Genomic DNA, 27,754 nt, shown 5'->3' on the forward strand with positions numbered 1-27,754 from the left:
AAATTAAAATTGAAAGATTGCAATTTATTTAATCTTATATATACTTAAATGATATTGCAACAATCATCAAATGTTTTATATACATATATAATATATATTAGAGATTTGTTTTGAATATACATATATATGAATTGTTTATCTGTTTTCTTAATGGGTATTATTCGTGAATGTGAAACAACTGAAACAATTGATTTACTATTAAACATTAATGTTTAGTTTATATATACTAGAACATTACAGGCACGCGCTGTGCGCGCGCTATTTGACTTTTCACTGTAAAAATATTAATAATTGTAATTTGATTTTCTTTATCCTTCGTTTACATTAATCAAACGTCTTTGGCAATTTTGAATAAAAAATGTAAAGTTTAATTAACTCTTGCAACACGAAGTAAGCGCAGCGAGAGAACCAATCGGCATCGCGGAAAAGCGACAACAGTAAACTTCGAGTAATGCGAGCAATCGACTTTACATGTCTTTTTTTTAGATAGGAATTAATGTAAACTGTGGCTTTTATTGATTGCATCATTAATATAATTATTAAACGGATAATTATTACTAATATTCTAAAAAATTCTCTATCTTGAGTCTCTATTATCTCCTCTATGAGTCTAAATGTAATTAAATAATTATAACATTTATACTCTTTCTTGATCATATTTATAATCATTTATATTTGGAGAAAAGAAAGACGTGAATTTAACCTGGATTAAAGAGATCTCAAGAGAGTTTTCTTTGAAAATCTCTCAGGACATAACGAATACAATTATTATAATATTAAGAATTTTTGCTACCGTGGCACCAAGTGTTACAAGCATGTAAAAATGTGCGTTACAATTTCTTTCGTTGTAATTAAGGATAAACTAGTTGTAACTCGTCAAGCGTAGTTTCGCAAGTGCAGTACAAAGTATAGCAACACGCTGAGCGAAATAAACGGACGGAAAAGGGGATAAAAAAAATGGCGAACTAGATAAAGGGAATTTTTCTTCGTGCTCCGGAAGGAGTACACCGCTAACAGAGTTCGAAAGAGTTAAACTTTATCGCTACCGGGGAGGAAGTGAGGGAATGGAAGACGGAGGGGGAGAGGGTGCCCCGAGGACGAGGATTCCTCCTGACTCTCGGAGCCAACTCTCTTTGTTCCAATTATCGCGGCTCTACCCCGGCCAAGCGAGCTTACCCACCGACGCGATTTGACCTTTTCCGCTTCCGGTTAACCGCACGCTATAGCCGGTTATTCTTCTCTCCGGCGACACAATTTCCACTGGTACTCAGGTGCCCTTGCTTCCATCCGCGGTTTCATAAAACGTTAACGTACATTTGCAGTGTGTGAAAGCTACAATTCCCGACAAATTACCTTTTATATCTTTTATATCATGCCCGCTGCATTCCTTTGTCCGTTAAACGTGTAGTGATCATAATAAAAAGCTCTTAATTAATTCACAATTGTAAGCACGAACGAGATATACGCAACCGGTAAAAGATACTAGCTGTTTGATACGAGAAATGCAAATAATGTTATGCTTCTATCGGTTTTTCTCTTCTTTTATATGTTATATTTATATACATTTTTCATACTATATATGTATATAACGTTTCTCTTCATAAAGTGAATATTTTGAATATTGGAAAATTTGAATCATTTCTTTCATATATTTACATTAATGTTTTATACTGTAAAACTTTGATTCGTGAAATGGACATTTTGGTTATTTCGAATGACTACGCAAACTGGTTCATGTTACGCAATAAACGCATGATTTTAATTACGTCCTTCAGTTTTACTGTGACATATACATTTTGTCGTTTAACATTATACTGGTGAATTATGATCACGGTAACATCCTTTCCTTGACAGGTAGAAAGTTGCCTGTAACTGGAGCAATAATCTCGATACAGACGATTATTCGAAGGATACGAAAGGACAAGTTATTCACCGCCTCTATTCAGATCGGTTTACTCGTGCGTGTCGGATGCTCAAAAAACATTCTTCGTGGGGTGGTTCCCAGCGAATGTTCCGTAGAGAAGAGAGATCGGTGGTTCGAACCGGCAGAGAATAGACAGCCGGTGGATTCGTTGGGGCGACGATGGACGAAAGCGAGGACGACGAACGGGGAAGGCTGATGCTCGACGTAGTCGCGTTGAGCCAGATGGATCGACGATCGTTTGTCGTTCTTAACGCCGCGGGAGGGCTCAACGCCGGCGTTGATATTCACCGACTGATGCCGGAAAAATTACCCGATTAGTTAGCATCCGTCCCTCCGCGCCTTTGTTCCGCCACCTTCTCTTCTCGAAGGTGTAGCGAGCTCTCCAGGCCGCTTTTCCTCCTCGTTCATCCTTCGTTCGACCGCTTTCTCCGACCCCTCGCGCAAGCTCGTCGAGGCGCCCGGAACAAACTCGGAGCCACGTAATTCGCCCTCATTAATTAGGATTTTCACGGCGAGAGAAATTAGTCGAAAGCGACTAAAACCACGGCGGCGGGGGGTGGGAGAGGGCAGTGATTTGTTTCGCAACCTTTGCCAACGCCGTTCGCGATCAAGAGCGAGTCGAATTTGCGCGAGTTATATTTCTTCATCGTTCGAAACGGAATTACATTTTGTGCGAGGGGAAAGAAAAATTTCTCCCCCTTCGCGCTCTCTCTCTCTCTCATCATGCGCGTTATTTCTGTTTCTTTCAGGGAATTTAATTTTTTTCGGCGTTCTACCTCACCGCTTTCCCGAGATCTGATAAGGGGATGCTTGCGATTTGCAATCCAAACGTTCTTGCGACGACATGTAATTGCGCCGCGAAGTCACCCGGCGTAACCAGACGTTTGAGACTGCGGTTGGATATCCGTGGTGCATTGTTATCGAGACAATGACAGAGAGTGACGGCCGACAACGTACGAGCAGCGAACACCCGCAAGCGCGTCTCGGAGCATCACCCATCCTTGATAATGTAACAGACAGCTTTCGGAAGGCGGTTGGATATGGTGGATGGTAAGTGTGGCTTAGCGGCTCTTAATAATTCGGGCGCACCGGAGTGCATCGTGGTAGGCCCTTCCACATACCCAGACCTGCATGCATACAAAACACACACACATATGCGCGTTTCTACTCATTTATGACGGTCACGCGAGCTTTGTGTCGGTGGCGGACGCACGAGGACGGAAGTAGAGTGGCAGTTGCTCGAAAAAGCACGTAATTCACGGGATGGTTGCCGCGCCACTACAAGACTTTTATCGCGCAGAAACATTTACCGCGTGATACTTGGCATTTGCATGCAAACGCGATCGTGTCCCATCTTTCCGCCGTTCGCATTTTCCCCGCGACGCGGGGGTCATCGCCGTCCTCGATGCCGTCTCCTCTTTTTCTTCTCTCTCTCTCTCTCTCTCTCTCTCTCTCTCTCTCCCCTCCCCCTTCCTCCCTCTTCCTCTCTTGATGCTTTTAAACTCCCAACTACTTGGCTACCTTTTCTTGCCTTTATCTAGTGGTCTTCACCGTCGTGCGCAATCTCACTTCTTTTCTTCTTCCACGTTGATATGCGTTAATAAAGAAAAAACGATGCACCACAAACAGCGCGTCGGATAAAGATCTATCATTAAACTCTTAGATTTTTAATATAATAACTATGAAAATGTTTTCTTTGTTTAAATTATGCAAACATGTAGATTCTTAAATTATCAAGATAATAAGATTCTCCCGACTCATTGGCATATTTAAAGCTATGCATTATACATTTAACAGTATCTACAATTTTTTTATTGAATGGCAAATGAAAAGTTGATGTCGAATAATTGCCTATTGTTAAATAATTTTTAAATTGTACATTTATATAAAGGATTTCTTAAGAAGTCCATAAATTATATCTGAATTGTGGATTTTATCACGAAATCATTTATTTATTTGTAAGTAGAACAATGAATGGAGATAAAATAAGTTTTTTGATACTTTGTGTAACATAAATATAAATGTTTTTATTTTTTATATATTTTCAACAATTTTTTTTAAGTTTATTTATGTAAATATGATGTAATTATCTACGAGTAACCCTCGCAACCCGCACCTGGTTAGAATCCGCCTATATATCCTACTTATGTGTATTAGATTAAAAGGTTAGAATCAGAAAAAATTAATCTTTGTTAATTTATCAAAGTTTATTTATCAAAAACAGCGTTTGATTCAAATCGAATTAAATAATTGATCTAACTTCAATAATTCGAAACTTTATGCAATGTCAAATCTTATAAAGCGCAAATTTTTCTCTCAATATGTAAAAATTATAGTATTGAAGGAATTAGTGCAAAGCGACAAGAATATATGCATCAGCTGTTGAACTTTTTTAAATAAATTATTGATCCGGATGATTGCGCGTTCAGTGTTCGTGCCGTAAGCATTCGCAGAATACCTATAATACCCGCGCCGGCGATGAGGAAGAGCGCAAAGAATAATGGACGCATGCGTCATTACCATTGTAGAAACGAGAATTCACTGAATTCCTCAATTCACTGAATCTCTGAATGAAGTTATGGATGCTTTTATTTATCCGCAACTCGCGCGAACTGTCATTATAGAAAGAAAACGAATAAAGTAACAAACAAAAGATGTGTAATTAACACGGAAAAGAGAGTTTGACACGATTCCTAGATCAAATATTAAAGTAAAGAACAAAATTTTTAAGTACTTGTAAAGTCACATCAAGTCTAAATAAAAATTTGCAATATATCTTATTATAACGGATATTAAATTTAAAACGAAACTATTCGTTTTGTCACGGATATTAGATATAACATTGAAGATAGCATATTTAACTCGACTTTGATTTTTCCTACCTTTCATAAGAATGAATATTATAATAAACTACTTTTAATTAAAACGCCAGACTACGTACACTGTAAAAAATTTGTGTAAAAAATGACATCTATTATAGTAGGTAATTTTAAAACCCACTATAATGGTGCAAATTTTCGCGTGTTTATAATTTTGTATATAAATTTTGCAATAATTTCTTAATTTGTTTTTTACACTTGTGTATATACTGTAAACAAGTTTATTGCAAATTAAATTTTTACTTGTGTACTGCAATAAACACGCGAAAATTTACATCTATTATTGTGGATCTTAAAATTATCAACTATAATAGGTACAATTTTATACAAATTTTTTTACAGTGTATAACGGTAGCAAACAAATGTATATATTCTTATTAATAAAATAGTTATATTATAAATGTGTGTATTTTTTGTTGGAAAAATTACGATAAAAGATTTTCTAAGTATGTTTTAAAAACTAAAAACTTTTAATTTAAATAAAAAAATGTAGTTTTTTCGGAAATAAACTTTTGTGTATAACATGTTCAGTACAAACTTTTGATTGTTATATTTTAAATATTGTTTGCTAGTTAACTCGCTATTTATTATTCTGTCTTTTCCAAAAAGAATATCTTAACATGTTGAAAACTAGGATAGGTTGGCCAATCTTTAAAATTTTTTAATATTAATTTTTAGAAAGAAGGTTTAAGTATGACAGATCCAATATGTTATTCTAGGATAAATAATTTTAAAGATTATTAGCAAAAATACGAATTGAGTAATCGAACAGTGTGTAAAGGCTTACAATTAAATTAATACATACAATTAAATTAATTGTATCGTAAGTTTAATAAAACCGCGCGCTTAATACACCGCTTTTATCGTCGATTTTTGATTCGCCTATATGATGTTACGAAATGTAGTAAATCTCATCTGCGAGTTCCAAATAAATATTTTTTTTTTCCTTTTTTTCTCTACGTTGACGTGTCTTCGGTCTGTTTGGGTATGCATAGCACCGCGGTCATTTGTAACACTGAGCCCTTCTGGCGCAGCATCTAGGCGGCTTCTCACGGATGGCGAATCTACTCCGCATCTCTCTTTTCCTCCCATTCGTGCCATAACCATCGCTGCCAGCCCCTTTTCTTTCACGAGGGGGCTCTGACGTCACACGAGAAAGCGACGTATCATCCGCCGGCAGTCATCCTCCGACTCGCAAAACCCTTCTGACACGACGTGACTCGCGACGTTAACCGGAGACACCGGACGACAACGAGGAAGAAAGTAAGGAAGGAACCAGGGAGAAGAAAGAAAACCAAACGAACCACAGGGGTGGCATGGGAGACGGGAAAAAAGAGAGGGGGGGTTTGAGTTTGGACCCGTCCAAGCCCTTTCGTTCCCTTGATCCGCGAGGAAAAAGTCGACCTCCGTTCGCTCTTTCGTCCTGCACATCCGACAATCTCGTTGTATCAGGGAAGAACGTGTCCCGTGAAGATAATGAAGCTGGTGAGGGTGGAACTATACGTGACTTAGTCAGTGGATAACTAGATAAATAGTTACCTCGCGTATGGCGCCATAGAATTTATAGCCTTGATACTCGATTTCGCCCAGCAGCAAATTCGCCGATAAATGGTTTAAGCTATAGTCCAAAGTTTTGTATTTGCACTATAAATAATATATAATAAATGATAAATAAAAATTTATTTATCAAGAACTGTTTTGCTAACAATAGAAATAGCTTTGTTCACGAGAATCTAATATTTCTAGGAAGAAAATCTCGCCCAAATCTTGTTTCTCGTAAGCCTTTAGAAGTTTCACAAATTTTAAGACAATTGCATAATTTTATTCAAATATTCATATTCTAGCTAGTCGAACAATATGAATAGTTGTCTTTGTTTGTTAAGATTCATAGAGTATTCAATAGCAAGTTATCGCAGGTGCGGAAAGCTACTGGCGATCAAAGGTCACGGCGAATCTTGGTGAATCATTACCGTAATCCTGTTGGACCCCTGGTGTCAGGGATTTGACTTCAGGCAAGGCAGTGACGGGAAGATCTAAACAGGTTTAGAAACTAATGCGTGCGTACGCGCGCACGCGCGCGCGCGCGCGTGTGTGTGTGTGTTATATAAAGCGCAAAACGTATTTGTAGTATCCTATTGTGTATACTTAGAGTTTAAAGTCTTATAATTTAGCAAAAAGTTGTTCGCAAAGTGTCGTGATCTCATACGTGATAATAAAAATATAAAATAATACGTAATTAAACGTTAAAATTTCAAATATTTTTTTATGACATCACATTATGTTACATACATGCGTCTTTGCATTATATATAAAAGTAATTAAATATATTTATTTCTTAGGGAAAAGTATTACAGCAGAAAATAAAAGTGCATAATTATTTACTCGGTTTACGAAAAGAAACGGTTTGTTTTTTTGCTTCCTGCTGATTTGCGATATGGAGAGAAGCGTGTCCCCACGGGAAAAGGCACTCACAAAGCCGAATCGATACGACTGCGAAGGATTGTTCTGTAATAGCCAACCCTCGTGATAGCCCTTTTCCTGGCAATGCGTCACATCGGCTGGAATGACTACACGTGTTTCAAGGAAAGACACGATTGGGAAGCCTAAAAATAGAAGAGGCGTCGAACATCGTTCGAGTCTGTGCAAGAATTCTCGGGATAAAATATACCCGCGACCGCATATCGATCCGTCGCGGCTTTTATCCAAACGAATGCACGAGGAATTATAATTTTCCGCGACCGATTGTTTCGCAAACGTGCGATTCTTAACTCCGCCGTCGAAAAGAGAAACGGCTTTATTTCAGTGAAAAAGTATTCATCCATATTCCGTGCGCCGTCGTAAAAGCTCCATATACACTCTTGCCGGAAATATTTTTCTTGGTGGCGCGCCAAGAGATGTCTCTTTCACTCCTTATAAAGTTTGAGAAATGTAAGTGTACGGTGTGTTACATCGCGACGCGTGAGGGTGGTGTATCTCGCGATCTCTGTATCTCTGCTAGACTGCCGGCCGTTTATCGATTCTCTAATTCGATGTCTATTGTCGATGACGAATATGATTGTTCCCACAAAACGAGACGAGGATGAGTAGGCTAGTCAATCGTTGGCGCGACTCGCACGCAGCCGGACGATACTCCCGAATATCCAAAATTACGGATGATCGTTGAAAGCCGTTGAAGGGACGGATTTTCAGAGCGATATCGACTCCCTCCCGTTATACACTCGGAGGATCGCGTTCGCCGAGGCATTCAATTGATCCTGGTAGCACACATTTGTCGTTAGGAGAGCTCACCGAGGGCCTCCACTTTCGAGAGGCTGTCACTTCCCGCGGTCGATATCTCGCTCGCTCCTACACGCCGGTGCTACTCCTCCTACCACTGCCTTTGAGATTCCCGCTCGCTCTTATGAGCTTCTGAAAAATGTTCCGCCGTTTCGTGTAAATCCATTTCATCCGTCCATTCATCTAGCCCCGCCGCGCCCCTCGCGCACGTATAAGCTCATAGAGCCGACGGGAATCGATGAACCGTGCGCGTGTTCATTCCTCCGCCTCCCCGAGTACTCAATTAATCCCCCGTCCCAGTACACGTACACCGACCGTGTCACAAACACGCGACTCTCTACTTTCGAGAGGCCGTTGTCGTCTACGACTCCCGTCTACCCTCCCGCCTTTAAGAACGCTGACTCACGTATTATTACGAAAACTGCTCGTTAACTTCTTGCCAATAGGGTCGACGTGATTCAAATTAAGGACGCGTTATCCGCGCTTTACAACGAGAAGCGTGCGCGTTCGCGTTCGCGTTGTACGCGTACTTAGACACTTGATCGATACTTGCCAAACTATCGATTCACTCCCGCAGTTTCAGCATCGATACGGCTAAAGAAAAGCGCGGATAATGAAAAGATATCTTTCATGAATTTTCATGATCGTATGTTACTGTTACGGAAATGACGTTGGCAGACGATTAATAATTGAAAATTATTATATTGCTATTGTATTATGGATTTTTGTATCAGTTTTACATCAATGTACAAAAGTCTTCAACATTAAGAGTCATCCCCTGTCCTAACGTAAATTTTAAAATATATTATCTATTTACGTGTAAGTAAAGTAAGAATGTAGGTTGTTCTACTTGCGAAGAATGGAGCATAAAATTCGAGTAATTGCGCGTGCATGAACTGCGTACCGAAGAAATTTATACGCTCGAGAGAGAAAGAAAGAGAGAGAGAGAGAGAGAGTTCTATTCACATATCGACCTCCATAAAATCCGCTACTCTTCCGGTCCTTTCTTCCTTCCGTGTGTGGCATATATACCGGTAATCAAGCGCATTTCGCCCGTGGAAAGAGAATGCCCGCGCGTAACTCCGACGAAGTTTGTCGAGACAACGTTGAAAGTGTGCCAAGTGCTGTAAGCGAATCATCCGACCGCGTATTCCCGCGAGCTTTTAAAAGTGTACTTTGCTGCACTTCGAGCCCACACACAGAGGGCTTCCGCTGCACCGTGTAAGCTCATAAAGCCTGCCGAAGATCGATGAAGGGCGAATCCCACGTCCGAAGGGCCTCGACATGAGTGAAGTCTGCCGCGAGCGAGAATCCAACTCGCGTTGAAATCTGCTTGGGGATTTACATTTGAGGCATGAAACGTTTTTCAGCCCCGACGTCACCGCAACGTCGGAGAAACGCGAACTGACGGATGGCGGAGGCTCTTTATCTCGACGGAGGATGCGGTCTTTATCGGGTCGGGAAAGTATGTTAGCCGCTGGTATCCTGGTGAGATTAGAATGTCGGAATCGGTAAGTTGGGCTAGACGGCCGTTTGGTCAGCGCAGATAAAGCGGAACGCGGCCACACAAAGGCGCGCGCCGAGTCGACTCGTTCAGAGAGAGAGAGAGAGAGAGATAGAGAGAGCCTGGATTGCCAAGTTCGCGAAATTCGTTTGACTTTAAACCGATAATAGCGCAACGGCCGGGCATGCTCTCGGGCATTGCCGGCCAGATTGCCGGTCGAGTGTCGTTGTTGAACCAAATTGACGCCTTCTATCCTAGTACAGAAGATAATGAAATTTGTTTTCAACAAACTTGTATACCAAAACCGTATAATGTTAAAAACTCAATATCACGACCCAGCTAGCAACTCATTTTCTAACATGACGAATTTACACTTGCGAATCGCAGCCAAATCTTATGCGACGATACATTTATTGATATAAAAAAATGTAGTTTATGATTTTACATCTTTTCGTATGTGCAATTTCATTATAATTGCGAGAAGAAGACAAATGAAATATTTTTATTCAAAATTTAGTATTACGATTTTTTAATCTTTTGTTAGGAATGTTAATATAAACTAAATACAAATTATATCATTTTGTTTAAGATTATACTTGTTTAAGATTTCTTTGGTGGCATTTCAATCTTTATAAAGTGATGTTTATGCTATCTTTAATTTCGCACTTTAGGAAACTCTTAAATGCGACCGTCCCCGCTGCGGAATTTTGTGAATTAAACACAAAGTTGATAAACCCGAAAGAATGTTTGGATTTTCTGAGTAGACGCTGTTACGGGAGCGGAGATGGCGAGGTCACGGGAGAGAGGGTGGCAAAGCATTCCGATCCTTGAGTGCGCCTCCCTCGAGGATGCTGCTCCACACTTATATGTGGTCGCTGGATCCCACAATGTACACATATATATATATACATATATATATATATGTATATATATACACGAATATATACACATACATCTCGCAAATTCTTCCTCGCAAACGCGCGAGTGCGCAAATGCACGTTTACTCACCACGTATATCAGATATACGCGCACGAGTGGCTCGAAACTGCTCTTACCTTGCGTCTCAAAACGTTGCTCGAAATAATTAAGTTAATAAAAGTGTATTTAGATTACTTGGCGATGTTTTACTAGTATTACTAGTGTTTTAATGCAATTTTTTTTTTTTACGATGCTACATCAAATTATACTAATTTCTTAGAGAAAGAAGAAAATTGGAAAAGAATTTGATTTGCATCACACTTTAAATATATAATCCTTCGAGATAAAATATTTAAGCTACGGCTGTTTCTTTAAACTTAATTGATTATTTTAGTTGAAGCAAATCTTTGCGTATAACTTGTCTGACTTGTCATACAAAAGTGTCGTCGTAGAAAATTATGTCGGTACTTTTGCGAGATTAATCTGCTGATAATAAACTTGACGCAAAAAGAGATCTTCCGACGATATAATTGCGTCGTTCACAAAGTTGAGAATCCCCGCACTCGACAAAAACGAACGAAATGGGAATTGGAAGGACGGAGGGACGAAGGAGGAGGATAGGTACGATAGCGCTTGTAAGAAGCTGTAACTGCGTAGCGGCAAAGTGACGGTGGATAGATGAAATGCCAGTCCGCCGTGCGGTAGTGACGCGAACCACGCTGCGGCAAAATGGATGTCGTACAGGTGACAGCTGAAAAAAGTATGATATATTAGCGACCATTAGGTAAGGAAGATCACGGTTGCGCAACCCGGCCCTAGAACGCGGATAATGGCGCTCGGCGTTAGTACCGCTTCTTTCGGGAGGCCCTAAAGTGCCTACTAAGAATGATTCGAGGAGTAACTCATAAGAATTCGCAGGATTCGCTAAGAGCTGGATAGCATAATCCCGATGCAAAAAGAAACACTGAGACGAACGTCTCTTAATTGTAAGAGATTTACAAGTTTTGTGTAGAATGGGGCCTCTTTCCATTTACCATTTGATAGTTTATTATGTTGCTGCATACCTTGCTGTTTAAAATAATTTTTAATATTTGAAGATAAATATTAAAATAAATATTTATAATATTTATTATAAATAAATATTATAATAAAAAACCAAATAAAAAAAGGCAGAATAAAAAAAGCAAATTTTCTGTACCAAATAATATTTACTGTTTTATTATTTAAAATATAATTTTATTAATTTATTATAATATATTCACTAATATATTTACTATAAATATATTCACGCATACAATCGTAATATTAGAAATCTGAACTGCGGCAAAAAAACGCTGTTGGATCGTAATATGCATATGTTTAAAAAATTAGCATTGCAAAATACTTTTACGAACAGTGGTATGATGCATTGGTTATTTCGTATCGCAAAAAGTATTGCACGTTATTGCATTAAGCATAAAGATATTGAAAAAGTTTTGTAAAATTATATCAAGAGAGAGAAAGTTTTATATTATAGTTAAATTGAAACATTAATCATTAACAAATCTAAAGTAGCTAATGTAGTAAAACAGGCACTGGCTAAATTTAGTCTGAAGGTAAAAATCTGTATTCGTGTTTTCCATCGACAGAGATCTCGAACGGAAGAAAGGTCTACAATGTATTCGAGTGAGCGATTTTATCGCTCCGCTTCAATTTTCCCGGGAAATAGAATTAACGTCAGTCAAAGGACGAATATGCTCTCGTAATTTTGATTCACGCGAAGCCCGTTATCTTTTACATTGCAGCTTTCGGTGCTGGCACAGCTGACACTTTGATCGTGTAATTTTACGGACTAACCATGGGAAAAAGTGAAATATTAATATTAAAACATCCTGATAATAACAAAAAAGTGGACAATAATAAAAGAAAGAAAATTTCTACATAATTCTCTAGCGTAGATAAATAACTGTTCTTAAAAAATTTGCGCAAATGTGTCATTCAACTCTATATAAATTTGGCGCAATTAATCCACTGTATATACCTTTTGTTAAAATAATCAACATAAAAATTGATATTGCTCTATATACAATTACACAATTTGGAATTTTTAAATTACATAAAAATTAGATCTAATCACACAAAATGACGAATTTTATTCGTCCGTGATAAAAGCCCATATTTCATGAAATTTCGTCGGCTTTATTTATAGACGCACGAGCGACTTCAGGATGAACTATGACGCGAATTATGTGCCAAATCATACACCAAGCGTGCGTTCAAGCAGCCATTACCATTCGACCATCGTAGTTTGTGTGTATAACGAATCATCGGACTCTGACGCCTGCTAATGACGGAATGAATTATGCAGTCCAGACTTCAGTTCGTTCGACAGATTATGGTGAGTAGAGGATATATGGTGACGCGCGACTGGTACCGACTTACTTATTGGTCGTAGACCGTATCAAACTGGTTTGCATGTAAAATTAAGCGTTTGTCATTGGTGCATACAACAGTAGAGGAACTGCCTCTATTTGCAATTGCACTCTGAAACCAGTTTAGTGGCAAATCTTAAATTATCTTACGTTCGACTTGCTTCATAAATTAATTGCAGTACAAATAAATGATTATTTCTCAATTTAAAAAACCCGTCCTTAGTTTAGAAAAGTAATTTTTCCTTTTCAAAATATTTTGATTGTTTTATTATAATGACAAGTTTCAATATATCTGTTCTTTTCTATACTTTTTCTGACCTTTATTTCAAGTTCTTGTTATTTATAAAATATTTTTCCAAAATTATATTAAAGAACCGAGATTTCTGCACTGCAATTATGAAATCGCAGATCTCGCAGAACGATTTTTCGCGTCGAGTACTCGCGAATTGAGCGCGGATCGCGTAGACGCGACCACTAAATCTTACCCTTAGACGATAGTCTAGCTTTTACTACCGTCATCCTTCTTTTTCGAGGCCCGAGACGTCGGCGGCACGGTTCCCGAGTATTGTTGTCGGAGCAGTAGTATCGTCCCCATTGTCTACGAAGACGTGGGGGCGCGCTCACTATCTCTCGGACCGCCGTTAATGCACATGAGGGTGGCAACTCGATGCCATCTTGCCCCGTAAACACTCGCGCGTAAATTTCGACCGAGTCCACGCCTCTCTTTTCGTATGCCAGAATGAGGTTTCGTTAGATCAAATGCCGATTTTACCACGACAGTGGTTGCGGCACGACAGTGTCGTGTCTGACAATCTAACCGACCGAGATTACGTCCCTTTTTTTACCTGATCGGTCTCGTGAGACCGCCGTCGCATCGCGTCTCGTCTACGACCCACTACGCCGCACTAATTCTAACAAAAGATTCTATCTTCGCTACACAATGATGATTATGGGGACCGGGAGTAGTACCCGCGAGACTCGTAGTGTTCTCTAATTTTATAAAGCAGAGGTTACGCCTCTTGCCGAGATTACCGGCATCCTTTGCGCGACATGATTCCGGCGTGAAGAAACAAGAATTTTTTTTCTCATGCGCGGAGATACCGTCATTTGAAACACTATCAAGTTTGTCGTTAAATTCGGGAAAAGGGAAACCGCAGTCGAGATGATTGCGAACGTAATCGTGTACGTTGATTGCGCATGATGGTCTATCCAGTTACGACAAATATGTCAAATTTTCTCTGGTTTCGTAAGAACGGAAATTCTAGTCACTTAATAATATAGTGTAATAACTAGTGCAGCATTACACAACACTTTCATGGTTGAGATTTTTTTGAACTTTTCAACCGCCGAATAAAAAATAAAAGTTAAAGAGCTTATGAACTTCAATTAGCACCATATACAATTGTGATGAAAAATATTTAATGAAACTTAACATTTTTTTATATCTACTCGATTTGCAATTCCTCTCGCTTTGATTTCCGTTTACGTGCGTATGCACCTGCGTCTGCAAGATGAGCGTGAGTTAGGCACACGATACTTATACCCAAAGCACGTTATCGCGTGCTCCCTCTTCTCGAAGGTTGCCATCATCGTACCTTCCGCTTCTTTATGTTACGATCAATTTTGTATTCTCCCGACGTTATCCTCTCTTTCTCTTGCTCTTTCCTGTTCGCGGTCGCCATCTCGTTCTTCCTCGCGCCGCGCTCCGGTCAAGCCGCTTACTTTTCCTTTCTTCGCGAGCCGGAAGGAAGGAGGGACGCGCGGGGGCGAAATGTCACGACGGCACGGCCGTTCGAAGTATTTTACGGTTTCATGCTCCGGCGTTTGAGGGCTCCTCTCTCCCCCGTTCCTCCGATCCTTTTCCCGCGCGTATCTTTCGCAGAACAGATAACAAAAAAAAATTGTACACGCGAAACTCATTTGATATTTACCCTCACCCCTTCGTCGCTGAGCACTTTTTGCTTCCGTGAAATCGTCTCGGCTTCACGTGACCATCCAGATAACTCGTTGATTTCACCAGGCGGAATTGGAATAGGGGAGAAGGTTGCGACCGATACAATCTGGCATCCTTTTACCGAAGAAGATTTGTTGGGTGTTATCAAGTCGTTTATAAATTCATATGATGTCTGAGAGCGAATGTTAACTTTTCCCACAGCCGCATTAATAACAGATTTCTTTTTGCGCTAGTGCGATTAGACTTGTAGATTTTCACGAGTGATCACGAGTCGTTATTCCGGTAAACAGCGGATGCGTGTACGAATAAAGAGTAACGAATTTCTACACTTACCGCTTTCTCGCTCGCTTGTACTTATTTTATTTTATTTGACTGATATCGCGCCGCGTGTTGCGCGTGTGTTAGTTGTGTGCTACACCTTTCCTTGTGAAGAATTTCTTCAAAATCTTCTTTTACACTTTCTCTTCGCGGATGAGATAACAGTGATGGACTACCGGGGCAAAGACGCGCGATTGTGATAAATTAGTATACACATTTTTACCCGTGCCCGTATTGAAATTTATTGCACGGAGATCTCAGATTTATAAGTATAACAGCGTTGTACTGTAGTATCTTGAATCGCCAAAAAAATGAATATGCGCGCGCGCGTGTATGTGTGTGTGTGTGTGTGTGTGTGTGTACGTTAACTATATTTAGTGTGTATGTGTCTAAAGCCTTCGTCTATGTTCTACATATAGCGAGAAATTATAGCGATAAATGTGCACCAGTTGTGAAATTAGATGCATAAACGAGAAATACAAACACTGTTGCATACCGAGCGCAATAGCAGTGGAGCTAAATGAACTCAGACCGCGTGTAGGATGCAATGACCTGAATTAAAGCAATTAAAAGCGAATTATTGTCGTGTTAAAAAATATAGATGCCTGTACGTACATTTATTGCATAACATTTTAAAATTCGTAGTATACTCGTATAAAGTAAAAATGGTCACATGGAGCGAGAGAGAATTGACATAATCGTTCGTAAGTTATCAGATGTACGTACGATTAAACCGTTAATAGCTGTACTGTTATCTCTAATGACTTTAAATTATTTTTTTACTTTAGTATTACATAACATTGTTAACATTGTATAATTATAGGTTGTTTAGAAATAAGCGTTAGATAATCGTAGTATATATTTGTCTACATTGTTTGTAATATTTTTAAACAGATTTAATTTCAAACACACAAAATATTTAAAAATAACAAAAATTAAGTAAAATACGTGTGGTGACCAATGTATTGAATATCCAGCCGCAGTTTTATGGTATAAAATTTAAACTTTGTAAACCGAGAAATATATTTACAATGTCACACAATTTTAATTATCGACATTTACATGTGTGTAGTAGGAGAAGTTTAAATTTCTCTTATTTATAGACACAATTCTAATTAATTATTATTCAAATATAATTATTACCATGCCAAAGTGGCTTATCCATAATTGAACGGCATCCATTGCACGGATTGTCCGTGAAAATACACAACGGTACCGGCGAGAGGGTTAAAGCGGCGTTCTAAAGAGGTCAGTCGTGAATTATGAATAACTCTTTCGCGGTATTCGAACTGCAGCGTTACACACACACACACACACACACTCGCGCGTCAGGTATCCGCGTCATTGTCTTTTTGGAAATACCTCGAATAGCGAATGCGGAGACAGGGTCGTTTGCTCGATTCCGCTTTGTCGTGCTAATTCCTTCGCTATGTCCATGCATGAGCGAGAACGTGGACGCGCGCGGAGAGGTCTGGACACTTGCTAACGAGGTCAGTCCCACGACTCACGTGCATTATTATTGCAACGCATCTGCGCGTTCGTGTCATATGCCTGTGACGTATGCAAGACCTTGAGGATGAGTGAGAACAAGTGTATATCTTTCACGTCCCAAAAAATAAAGAGAGAACGCATTGCGCGTCCTGAGCGAAATTGACGTGGCTGTTAACCCATATTTTTAAGTACCATTACGACAAACTGCCGATTTATTAAAATCTTGGCTTTTATGTAAACGAAAGCTTGACACGTCAATAATAATGGATGATAACGAGGCTCGATATTGGCGCGATTCTCATAACGATTTTCATACATTTTCGAAATTTTGCCTGACGCAAGACAAACGCATTTCTTTTTTTTTTAGTATTAGTACCTAATAATGTAAAAAATAACTTAGTAAACTTAAAATAAGCAAAGCCTGTGTGAAATTAAATGCTTGTAGATATATAATTTTATTTCATAACTTTATATTGTTGATATAAATATAAATTATAACGAGCAGATTGTTATACACAAAATAAAAGTGTTATACACAATTAAAAGATTAAATACTTAAAAATTAGATCTTGCTCTCTCAAATGTCTATTTTATTTTACGTTCTTACTTAAATTACTATAATTTCTGCTTTTTATTTTTAAATCATAAATCAAGATACAGATTAATTGTTACACAAAATATTAAAATGCCTGTTATATTTTATTATCTAAGTTTTATCTAAATTATAATAATTTTTCCTTTTTAATGGTCTAATTAATGTAATTACAACACGAAGTCTACATATTATGCGAAGTAATCGTGCTTCCAAGGTTTAATGCGATTAAGCCCAAAGCCGCAAGGTCATTGAACGCTGAAATAATAGTTGCAGTAAACATCGAAGTTTCATTGACGATCAAACTTACCGCGGCCAACCGTTAAACTCTATAGACAATGCCGCCGTTCAATCTGTTTGTCTTAAATCACCTCGGACAACAAGTGGCCGAAGATTAGGACGCCAGCTTTTGCACGAAGACACTTTCGTTCCTTAAAAATACACGTCCACCGATGCTCTACCAGTATTCGTCGTTCCTTTTCGGTCGTGGCAGGCATAATGTTATCACGACCGGGTATGCCGCGGGGCTTAATTAGCGGTTAAAAAGTCAATTAGCGTTGACCGTATTTGTTAACCTTCCGCGGGTGCCGCGTGACACGCATACCAACAGCGTGTGCATGCTTTACGAGTGAAGGAGTAGAACGAAACACGGAGCAAGTACGGCAGGGCAAATGTCGCACGTGATGCGCCAGTCCCTTTCTTAGCCCTTCTCTCGCCCAAGGCCTTAATACTATTTTGCTCTCTCTCTCTCTCTCTCCCTCTTTCTACCTTATTTTCTTGCCTCTCCCCGCCAGCAGCACCCAGATCAGATGCACCCACACTCGGAGCGGTCAGAGTGGAAGGTCTGGTAAAAAAGCACATGTCCAATTAAACGTTGAATCACCCATCCCTCTCCCATTCTTCCATTCTCCTCTTCTTCCTCCTCGCCCTGCGACACTCAACCATTGCGCACTACTCTCTTTAGCCACCGTTCCCGACAATGAGTGCAATTGCTTCGGTTTCAGAAAGGTTAACGCACCGGGTTAAATGCCGGGGAATTCGGTGTCACTTTCGACCGCCGCGCCACGAAATTGTGGGACCCTTCGTCATCGTGCTACGGCAGGCATTAAAGGTTCGTTAAGGAGTAAGAGACCGTCGCAATCGTGCCCGCAGACCCCTATGAGAGACTGATTCTCGACAATTCTCTTCATTCTCTTTGCGTTCTATTCTTGTCCCATTGGGCACACAGTCAACTTATCTCAACCTGTTCAAAGTGACTTTTATTCCGAGCTTTGCAACTCCAATTCAGTTTTACGTTCATGTAATTCTGTCTTCTTATTATTTCTTTATGATGAACTATGGCCATTGTTATGACTTGCTTCGAGAATTATTAATCTCTTTTTGAATAATTTTCAAGGAGAATATTATGATTTGCATTTCTTGAAGAGAGAAAAGTTATACTTACAACGTGAAAGTGACGCGTTTCAATTCTTGACTGAAATATTCGAAACGGAAATGATATTTCTAAATGGAAATTCTTTTATCTGGTCCAGTAAGTTCACAGTCCCCTCACATGGGAAAGAAAATAAACACTGGATATTATTCTCCTTCTCTTTGTCTATTAATTCAGCTCTAGTATTCTCTCGAATGAGCGCACTCTCCGAATACAGTATCGTCGATTCGTGCTACCACGTGTATACGCTCACATACCATCGTACTTCGCAGATTCGCAATAACAAAAACTTCCTAAGTCGTTGGAATGTAATCATCGAGCACCGCAGTAACGTGCTCAATGAGCTACGGTCGCAGTTACGATAGTGTAGCATGCTCGAGATGACTCATGCCAGAATCACAATCTCTGTTTTGCCGCGACACGGAAATTGCTCGCGATCGCGTGGAATTCGCATTCATCAAACTGCGATTTCTACAAGCAACGGTAGCACGCGCGTGTACGTATGTACATAGCTGAAATTACCAGAAATAGATTGGTTGCGTTCTTCAGTCTCGACGGATCGAATGCTTCGAAAGTAATTAGATTTGCGCCCTACGGAGCGAATTTATCGCGTATCGGCTGTTTCTTTGCAGGGGCATTGCCGATTATTCCGTAAACCTTTACGAAGAAAAAGTGCAATTTAATTTTGCTCTCGTCGAATAAGTCTTGTGATATTACTATTTACAATAATAACATTGAGATAATGTTTTATATTACATTATTGTCTACGCGTATTGGCTGGCAAAAGAAATATTTACATTAAATGTATTTAAAACTTATCACAAAGACTGTTTTAAGAACGTCTTAAGACGTTTTTTTGTCAGAAAATTCTATAATGCTGTTAAAACGAGAACGTAACAACAATGTTACAAGAAAAACAAATGAATAATGCATATCTTTCAATCACTACGTTTTGGTAAGATAATTTATTATAAATATTATCTAATTTTATTTAAATTTATTGATTCTTAATTACATTCATTCTTAATATGCTTATACAAATTATTTTTTATTATACGCACGTCAAATTAATTAACGTATAGCATTAGTTATATTTTACATAATAAATTGACTTACAAACGTATAAATTCTCAAGTCTTATCCTACCCCTTTTATCACATTTCTGCATTACTCATAATGTTAATGCATAAATCTGCACGGCATATCAAAAAATCGAATCAGCCATGCTCACGGATAACCGTGGCAAATCTGACATATCCTCTTTAAGCACGGTCTCGATCTTTAAAGCGATTAAGTCCGATCCGCGCCGAGCTCACTCTTGAGCGGTCGTTGCAACGGCTGCAGATTGCACAAGAGACCTCCGCAGTGCATCTCTCCGACGATACGCACGACGTGTATCGGGCGGGAGAGCCGAATGAATTGCAGTTTGCACGGCGAAATGCGGCAAGGTCATTGCTCCGGCATTAGAGACGAGACCAAACGAACGATCTCCGGAACGAGCTGGATGAAAGCATGGTCCCTTGATCGAAGGAAATGACATCGTGCGTACTCGCATTCCTAACGCGATTGCACGCGCCGTCCCGGGGAGCGATAAACCTCGTCATTCGCCGGCGTTCAATGAAGCTCGCTCCCCATTGTCATCGTACGATTGTCAATACGCGAAATCGAAACGTGCACGAAGCAAACAGCTGTTAGCACGGCGCACGTGCGAAAATTGAAAATGATATAATAAAACGTAGCGGCGATTAAAAAGATATGAGCTATTCATATTTTACGCTTTGTCACACCAGCGCCATACTGTGCTTTCGTTATTCATAGCTCATAGGGTTTTCTAATTGATTTTCATAATGAAATATACTTTATAACTGTTTTAAAAACGTTTTTTTAGTTTCTGGCAAAATAATTATATACTTCCGACGTAATATGAACGTTCATGATTTATAAGTTTGTTAAACTTTTTAATTTAACGCAGAAAGCTGTTATGCTGAAATTAATACAGATCACTGTTTTAACGTTGACAGTGTGTATAGTCCATACATTTGTTTACAAAATATTTTTATACGTTTTTCAAAAGATATTACACTGCAATTGGGACAAGCATGGTAATATCAGATTACAGAAAAAATAAGTTATTTGTAACTATACGTTTGCATTTGCGGAACTATATTTATGTTTAGATATTACTGTTACAGCATGTTATTTGTGAGTTGCAAACTTGCGTACGATATCATTATGTCAGTTACGTGACATGTTGTTTAAATTTTATTGAAATCGATTTTGTGGTTTTGTTCAGAATTTAGAATTCACGTCCGCAAACGCATTATACGTATGATATTCCAATCGCGTCTACAATACAATATATGCATTCAAGTTTTAATGAATTCTGTTAAATATGTGTAATACATACGCGTTAAACATTTTCGCAAACAATAATAACTTTTCGACACAAAATGGTTTTTAGTTAGATGGATATTAAATTCTGACGATGTTGACAAGAAAAAAAAGATGGTAATCTTTAGGTAATGCGTAATAATAGAAAAATACGAAGACAACGAAATCGAACTTTATTTTATTTTATTGAAACGAGTCAAAATTATTAATTTGCAGATAAGTTGAAACAAGGAAAAAGAAACGAGCATAAAGTCTTTATTAACACATGGATATTACAGGACTAGTAAGTTAAAAGTTTTCATGTAATTTTGCTGAAAGCATTAATTTAGATTAAAAAATTGTCTTCTCCAAGGGAAGACGAGATCCTTCAGGAAACTGTAAGCCCTCGCGCGATTGAAGCTAATGGCTCGTACACGGCACGTGCACTATGCGAGAACGAAGGAATTAAACGCCTCATTTCTTGACGGCGCCCGACGCCCATGTTTTTGTGTTTTCTCACATCGTCATAAGCGACGACGGAATTAGTGAGGGTTATATTTTGTCCAGTAATTCTCGGATGCATTAACGATAACGGCAAATAACATTTTACATAGATATGTCGCATCGCAGCGAGAAATTGACAAATGCGGTTAACGGTTTTTCAAGGTTCACACTAAGACTTCATAAATAATATATTGATTCATAGCGCATCGTAACTTCGTGGTTTCGTCCGAATACATCAAAGAAAGTTTAGAAGAAACTAAAAGAGAGGACGAAAAATAAGATTCACTGTTGATCAGTCTTCATTACGACGAAACGAGGAGGAAAGTTCTCACGCCACCGCGAGAAGTCTCATTAGATTCTACTGCTGAAGTTTCGTAGAAGTTTACTTTCGAAATATCGGCAAACGATGAACGCAGCATCACAACGAGTAAGCGATAGAAAGAGACGGAGACAAAAGCAAGTAGAGAGCTGCGAGAAGTTCTTGTTGCAATCGAACGTACGCAGGAGAAATCGTGAGTAGTCGAAATTACTGCGTCATAATGCACTCACGGCTCTTTGCTCTCCGCGGCTATAAATCTTCCATCCAATCAGTGCTAATCATGATTTGGAGGATTACCTCAACATTGATGATTTAATTTTTAAGATGTTCTCTGAAGTTGTTTATCTGTCACATTATTCATATTAAAAAGTTTTAATAAAAAATTAATTTCTTTTAAATATAATACGTAAAAATAAAAAATAAATCAAGGATAAATTAATTATGCACCTTATACACGTTATAAAATACTGTCATTTATTCGTTGATGATTACATTCGAATATTTTTGCAATAAAACAGTAAAACACTTATTGTTAAAAACATTTATGAAAGTTTTAATAGTAAAAACAATGTTGTTTTTTTTATATTGAATATATTTTATATTACATTCGAAAAAGAAAAATCATTTATCATGCAAATATAAAAAAAAGTTTATAATGTATCGCGAAAAAACAATCATATGTACAACTAGTACTCAATAATTATTTTAGTTACGAAAAAAATAAATGTTATTTTTCGAAGCAATTCTTTTGAAAATGTGCGTGCTACATTTAGCATAACTACGATCAAAATACGCATTTCTTTATCTTTCACGTGAGCTCTTCTATTCGATCACTTGAAATTCTTGAGTGAAATGGAATAACTCAGGACAAAAGTGTCGAATCGAATCGAACGATTTACTAAAAGTGTTCACGTTCAACGTGAGCTATGGAATAGCAAAGGGAGAGGAACTCCGACATCGTCGAGGAAAGCTTATGCAAGAACGTAACGCAAATCGTAAGGGAGCGAGACGCGCGCGCGCGCGCGCAAGAGAGAGAGAGAGAGAGAGAGAGATGAAGATGGAGAGGCAATAAGTGTAGGACTCAGCAGATGCGGTTTCCGATAGTCATTGGTACATCGTATAAATCTACTTAACAATGGACAGAGTGCACTCTGCGCGAACGGGGCCGCGGAGCAAATGCGCGAGCGAGAGAGCTCGCGTCAATAAAAATCAACATGCCGCCGTTCATGCTCCAAGGAGACTCATTCGCCACACTTTGCCCGGGTATACGGTGGATATGCGCTGTACGTATACACATATAGATATAGTCGGCGTTCAGACGCCGACAGTACAGATCGTGACGCGGATCTTCGTGGTGGTTCAATCACTTTGAAGCGGCCCGTAAAGACACACGGCGATGCCGGAACACACGCGCCTCCGTTCTTCCGCCACCTGCTAGAGGATTGTCGTCTGTCACTATACATATCGCCGTCGATATTAGCGATCGTCGCAACCGTCGACACGTAAGACGCTACTTTGGACTACATGATATCGGGGTGCGTCGTCGGGTTCACGCGCGTTAAGCGTCTTTGAGTCACGCGATCACGGAAGCTCGCGGAGTAATAGAAACGGGAATCTGTCGCGGCGTAAAGAACCTCGTCGATCGGCGTCGTCGCTGAGCATCAGTAATATCGGAGTGTGCGATTGACGATAAAGGCTTGACAGCGTTCTCTCCACCCTCCCTCCCCCTCTCTCTCTCTCTCTCTCTCTTTCTCAAGTAACGCTCAAATTGCCAAGTCGCCACGTTGCAACGGGAACTGCGGAAGGAATCGACAGCTTTCGCGCGTCAAAGAACACCTTGCATGTTAAATGAAAAAAGACGTTCTCCAGTGGAGCGTGAAGCGAAGCGATTGTTGGCCGGGGCTCTTCGTCTTCTCTCGTAGCAGAGAAGGATCCACAGAGGTGGTTGTGTGCGCGCGCGCACAAGTACGGGAACCCGACACGGCTGCTTGGAAATGCACCACTATTAAAGCGCATCCCTCGCGCGTTTTCCGCCCCGCGTTGCGCCGTTCGTTGATATGCAGACGATGACACGCTTTCCGGTTCCGGCAGATTCCGCACTCCCGTCTCGTATATCGCCGCGCGAAAAGAGCCGACTGGATCCCACCCTCGCAAATCCTCCAGGGACCGCTTCGAGACGCACCAGCCTGCACTCTCGTCCATTTTTCATCGCGGCTGGAATATACGAGCGATCGTTATCGCCTCCGTAAGGAGGAGAGAAGAGTACTTCCTACGATTTTATTAATGGATACGTTTCGGCCCTCTGGCTGCCACGGCTGACCCCTCCCGAAAAAATACTCTGCACACCGAATCTTATCGATGATATTTCTGACGGCATAAGAAAATAGATGGATAATTACAGCCGGGTGAATTGGCGAAGGACGAAGCGCAGTGCACACTCGCGAGTCAAATTCAATTGTAACTGTTTTCATCTGTATAAATCATTTAAATTTTGCATGAAAATCGTTGCTGACTGGGTACGACAGCAATATAGATTTAAAAATCTCCTCGAGTGTATGCGATGTCCATGTTAACGGTGTTAATTAAGCATTGGTGCGGATAGGTGGTTCGTGCATGGTACATTGAGTGCACTCCGATTTGTCGCTCTTGCGATTTTTCATAAAATCAATTCCACGAGAACTGGTTTTAATTCATAAGAGAGCGTGAACATGAGAGTGAACGAGTGAGAGAAAGAAAGCGAAAGGGAGTAACGTAAATCTTTCAAATTTAAAAAAACCTTGAAAAACAGATTAGGATATTAAATTTTTGAAAATTAAAATTTAATTGCGTATTTAATAGCGAATAACGCAATCTCTTTTGTGCGTATTTTATTATAAAACATAATTTTTTTTATTGAATATGTAAGTAGTCTCACAATTTAAGAGATTTTAATGAGGATCATGTTTAAAAAGCTTGTACCCTACTTTTTAGTTAAAATAAAATCTTTGTAATAATCAGTAGATACACGTATTATCTCCGTTCACAAACTTTTTATTCAAAAATTTATTTTCAATTATAAAATATGCAATTAGATTAGGATTAGGTACACTGTAAACACGAGAAACGATTTAAAACAGGGCTCGTGAACGTCAAAATACATAGTATTTTAACGAGAACAGAGAAATATTGTTTTCCGTGTAGCTCTTTTTATTCGCGTTTCCCCGTATTTCTCCTCGAGCCCTTTAGCTGCCTCACCGGGTGAAACTTTCCTAATCCCCGACCCTCGGGACAGCGGCGGCAGAGAAGAGACCCCGGTGGAATCTCGGGGCGTTTCCACATCCCGATGAAAAACACGAGATTCCGTTACGTACTTACACGCCAACGTCTCGTCGAGCATTTTCGGCGGAGGACGGCCGCACACACCGGGCTCCCGGGCTGTGAAAAGTTTCCTCGTCGCGCTGGGAACACGATCAGGCGATACATCGCCGGTACGTGCCGTGTATATCGAAACGGTCGTCGGTTAACGTCGACTCTCGTGCATACGCAAACTGAAACACACAGGCGCCTACGTGTATTAACACACACGACGAAGACGTAGCGCTCGCACGTGCGCGCACGGTTTTGCACCGCACTCGCGGACCGCATCTACGTAAAGAGGCTCTTATGCTGGGGATACCCATACTTTGATACTACGCCAGGTATCGATACTGAAAATGAAGTATCAATAAATTGTGTCGGTATGATGATATATTTTCAATACTGGCCGCATATCGACACTATCGACACTATCGGAAAGCAATGTCAAATAGAAAGTAATTAACACGCTTGTAACAAGTAAAAACCATGTATGAACTTTCCATGATTTTTAAATATCTTCTACGCTTTAGGCATGTAAATTATTTATACTACTCGTTATCGCTTGTATCTTTTGTATTTAGATATATCCTTATTTCATTATGAGCAATTTCTTGGTAAAAATTACCAAGCGATATTGTTAAACAAGTTTTTAACTTTTATTACATTTTAGCATTTTTAGCTACTTTCCATTATATAAATCCAACGGTTGATTAGCAAAAAGTGCAGTTTTTAATATCTCGTGCTTATGAACGCGCGTCGCGGTCTACCGTCTTTTCTTCGCCGTTTTCCCATTACGTAGCGTCTCCTCTGGAAACAATAGGGCGTCTCTGTCGGAGTAGTCGTGTGGAAAATTTGGGCGTTGCGTTAAGAGGCCACCTACGCGCGGGACTCTTGTTTTTTTTTTTTTTCACCGCGACGTTTCTCCTCGGCTTTAAACGGGACGATACAATGGCGCGAACTCGCTGTCTTGTTTCTCCGTCCTGCCACCTGATTCCCTCGGTCTCTCTGGCCCCCTTTCACTTCTCCACGTACCGCGTTCCGCAAATCACATTAGCGTCGGACGCGTAACGTGTTTTCCTGTTTTGCAATAGCCGACGCTACACGACGCTTTGCAACAAATATACCAACTCGTACTTACCTCCTCGCGACTCCTCCGTCGCTCGCGATTTCGGCTGTATTCAACCAAATGCACCGTTCTTCTTGCGCGTGCAGGTCACTCGACCTCGTTTACTTGCCTTCTCAGCTACCCCTTCCCTCCCCTTCTATCCTCGTGCTTTGGTGTTCCCGATGAATTTGGAATGTCACGTGCTAGATTGTATCTGCTTGCGCAACCATTGCATCGTCTCTCTCTTTCTCTCTTACACACACACACACACACACATACAACTCCGTGTCTATTTCATGCGTGAAAGTCGCGATGAAGCATGTTAGTCACATAATAATGTTGAATATGAAACGGGCACAATAAGCCTGACGGAGACAAGAGGATTCTTTTTTTTTTTTAGAGAGTGTGTGATTCACGTAAGCCACTTTGATTGAGTGGTGAGCTAAAACATGCGTACAGTTACTCAGTTGAAGACCTTGAAACAAGCAATCTTATTCCAGGTGTTGCAACCGGTATAATTTTGATGAACTCATGTTTCAGAGACATGTATATGCACACAAGTGCGTCTTAAGTTTATTTGCGAGAGGGAAAATACGACAATTGGCGTGCCAAATAGATACTCGACATTTAGAATTGGATTCTCATTGAAATTACCTCTTTCAAATGATGAGCTGATTTGGATAGCGAAATTAATAGAGACAAATACATAAACGAATATGTTTATTTACATAAATTTATTAGCTACTTAAGATAATATTTACAATATCGCAAAAATTATTATTTTTAAGATAAAATTGTGCGTCCTTTTTAAATAAAAATTTTTTTATTTAATTACAAAATAAATCAAATTTATTTCATACATAATTATATTTCTTAAAAAGTTATATTTATATAACATGTATAATATTATCTAACTTGCATTATTAGTAGTATAAAAGACGTATATCCACATATGTTCAATTTAAAAAAAGCAATAAAATTGCATCGTTATTTTACACGGATAACCGGATATCGATGAAGGATAATAATCTCTAATTAGCTAAATTCAAAGATAATAGCAGACATACACGTTATCGGTTCTGGTTGCAATTTCCGATACTTTCAACGCGCAAGTGTTCGCCTACGCTCCAGCTATAATGGAATAATCGCGGACTGACTAGCGTGTTTCGAAATTCACGTTCGTGACCTTTACCGAAGTCCGCTTCCTATGTATCAGAATTTTTTTACTCACAGATTCACTTTTATCCACTTCCTATATATCTCTTTGTTACAAGAAATACTCACTTTGTACTATGTATCATGAAACACAGAATCTCACACGAGGTCATCTATGCTTGGATGCTCGTGGAAATATTTTCAACGATATCTTGCGTCGTCTAAATTGCACATTCACGACCTGCACACGTAAAGCCGAGATGTTG

General features: G+C 39.5%; 1 long non-coding RNA gene across 3 annotated transcripts in view; it reads left to right on the top strand.

Annotated features, from left to right (window-relative positions):
- LOC118644296 overlaps positions 1–27,754 on the top strand; it is a 218,873-nt gene that overhangs the window by 11,241 nt on the left and 179,878 nt on the right. For all 3 annotated transcript variants that reach the window (XR_004962103.1, XR_004962101.1, XR_004962102.1), the window contains exon 2: positions 12,690–12,878. This is a non-coding gene — a long non-coding RNA (uncharacterized LOC118644296). The remainder of the gene's footprint in view (positions 1–12,689; positions 12,879–27,754) is intronic.

Source organism: Monomorium pharaonis, chromosome 2 (assembly GCF_013373865.1).
Source record: "Monomorium pharaonis isolate MP-MQ-018 chromosome 2, ASM1337386v2, whole genome shotgun sequence".
Lineage (NCBI taxonomy): Eukaryota > Metazoa > Arthropoda > Insecta > Hymenoptera > Formicidae > Monomorium > Monomorium pharaonis.